Source organism: Babylonia areolata, chromosome 34 (assembly GCF_041734735.1).
Source record: "Babylonia areolata isolate BAREFJ2019XMU chromosome 34, ASM4173473v1, whole genome shotgun sequence".
Lineage (NCBI taxonomy): Eukaryota > Metazoa > Mollusca > Gastropoda > Neogastropoda > Buccinidae > Babylonia > Babylonia areolata.
The window spans coordinates 21,831,551-21,834,050 of record NC_134909.1 but is presented as its reverse complement, the minus strand read 5'-3'; the positions used below and the strand labels follow the sequence as shown (position 1 = coordinate 21,834,050).

The following is a 2,500-nucleotide window of genomic DNA, read 5'->3' as shown; positions in this document are numbered from 1 at the left end:
TTGGACTGAAACGTGCATGCTTTTTACCTGCTCACTTGAGGGATCTCATGAAGTGTTCTCTTTCTGCTTGACATGTGTTCTGTTCGGTCATCTAACGTGCGTGACCTACGTGACCTCCTTGCCCCTCAGATCAAAAAAAAAAAAAAAAAAATCATTGTCCACTCAGCCATCATGCACCCAAATAAAAACCATTGATAGTCATGTCTTGTACGTCTCATGGGTATCAATTCGTCACTTTAACTGTCCGTATTTCTAAGACTTGAAAGCTCTTCTGTTTCGGCCATGCTATTATCATCACTATCATTCAGCTTATACTAGAAATTTCATTCCCCTTCATAGACTACATTGCTATGGAATTACTGTCAGCCCTTTTTTTCACATGTATTTATGCACATGTACGTATGTAATAAACCGGTGTTTCATTGCAAGCAGTACTGTTTAACTCACTCCATGCCAAGAGTTTTTGCCCTTGCCAATCCCTGAAAACCCAGGGTTTGTATAGGATGGGGAAAAAATTGTAAAAAACACAAATAAACACCCAGACAATTGATATTTAGTATATGTATGCAAGGAATGTTGTTCCATATGTGTGCAAAAAATCAAAGTATTTACTCACCATCTTGATGTTGATCGCGGTATCCATATTTTGTGTATTTTTTAGCATTTTTGCACCCATCAGAAAGGTACACCAACATGTTCGACATCACATTCTAACACTATTTGAGGAACTGAAGACCTAGTGCATGCAATGAAGTATCAACAGGTGGTGACGAAAGTTGAAATTCACACATACAAAAAAAAATATTGTCTCTACATAATGAAAATCAAAGAACAAAGAAAAAAACTCAACCAGCTGGGTGTTGACTGGCCAGTCAGCTGAGAAACCTGGTATGCCAGTGAAGGGATGTGCAAGAGGGAAAAAGGAAAAATTGTCAGTCCAATCACTGGTGAAAACACTTGCAAAATCGTCCGTTTCCTCAGTGGTTTCGTCGTCTGTGGCTGTCTCATCTGCTGGCACATATTCCTCACTTTCCTCTCCATTGTAAACACTCTCTTCAGCGGCCGAATCTATTTCTAGTTCATTGGGATCTGGTTCAAATTCACTGTCCGAAGAATCAACATGATCTCCTTCGACATCAGAGCCTTCAGTTTGGATCATTTCCAAAGCATCTTCGACGCCGAGTAACATTTCACCTCTCCGACCCTGTCGAACACTTCGCCGTGACGCCATCTTGTCAAACAACTTACAAAGCTGACAGGGGGCACGCTTTGTTATCAACTGCGGTTGAGCTTATCGCGACACACACGCAGCGTGTGTGAATGAAAAGCTGACCAGAGGTGACGTAAGATATCACATCTGCTTTTGATTTTCGCATCCGACGCGTCACTTCGACAGCACGACTTTTTAAAATCCAAGTCCGCATATGCGGACATTGGCATCCAACGCTTTCTCCGACGATGTCCGCAAATGCGGACAATGGCAGCGAGTGAGTTAAGAATCGGACTAAGATGTTATGTGTAGCAAGATGAGTAGTAAACATGTGCTTTGTATCCATCATGATGTTATGAAAAAGCACTTCCTGCAGATTGTTTTCTTTTTTTTTCTTTGTTTTTCAAAATCGGGATTCATGGATATTGCTCAAAACTTGCATGTCTCAAGTACATGCCAACCTGATTTTAAGCGTGCAATATTTTCATAATTTTCTATTCATCTTTCAGGGGTCAACCGCTACAGATCCGGCCTAGCTTGCACGGCACACCAGATTTGGGGATATAAGCCAGGTGACGATATGGCCTTTGCTGCGTGTCAGAAATCAGAGGGAAAGGGAAAATGATGCATTGCTTGCTTGCTTGCTTGCGCGCGCGCGCGCGCGCGCGCGTGTGTGTGTGTGTGTGTGTGTGTGAAACATCTTCATGGCTATCTCTGTCTGTCTGTCTGCCTGTCTGCTCGGCTGTCTGTCCGTCTTTTGGTCTGTTTGTGTGCCTGTCTATCAATCTCTCTCTCTCTCTCTCTCTCTCTCTCTCTCTCTCTCTCTCTCTCTCTGTCCCTCTCTCATATGATCCATCGTGGAATACTAAGAGTCACTGTGATCAAATGAACTGATATAGTAAAGAAAGAAGTGAAGTAAATAAACAAATAAATAAACATGTACACATGGGTTTTAATGTGATTAATATTATTTCATTGGAATGTAAACATCTAACAGTGTATCATACTTGTTTCTTGTTTGGTAAAGTGGTAGTTTAGGAAACTGAACGGGAAGGATTGGAAGAGGGAATTGCTTATGTGTGTTGTTCTCAAGTCTTCATAATCGTTCAGGAAACTGGCTGTGATGAACACGTTAGTCGCATAACCTATGCGTACACTATTCAGTTTCAGGAGAAAGCTCTAGCATTAATTCATACTTGCGTATTTGTAGAAAATAAATATATAAATGGATCAATAAATAAAATGAAATAAAACAAGTATTTACCAAAATGTGCGAAATTTCTTTCTTTC

At 40.8% G+C, this 2,500-nt stretch overlaps 2 protein-coding genes across 4 annotated transcripts in view; both read left to right on the top strand.

Moving 5' to 3' along the window:
- LOC143277326 (uncharacterized) overlaps positions 1 to 2,500 on the top strand; it is a 329,350-nt gene that overhangs the window by 235,989 nt on the left and 90,861 nt on the right. The gene's annotated exons all lie outside the window — the stretch shown is intronic.
- LOC143277333 (uncharacterized) overlaps positions 1 to 2,500 on the top strand; it is a 17,467-nt gene that overhangs the window by 14,915 nt on the left and 52 nt on the right. The window contains exon 5 of the mRNA XM_076582120.1: positions 1,720 to 2,500. This exon is cut by the window's right edge and continues 52 nt beyond it. The gene's annotated coding sequence lies outside the window, so the exon portion shown is untranslated. The remainder of the gene's footprint in view (positions 1 to 1,719) is intronic.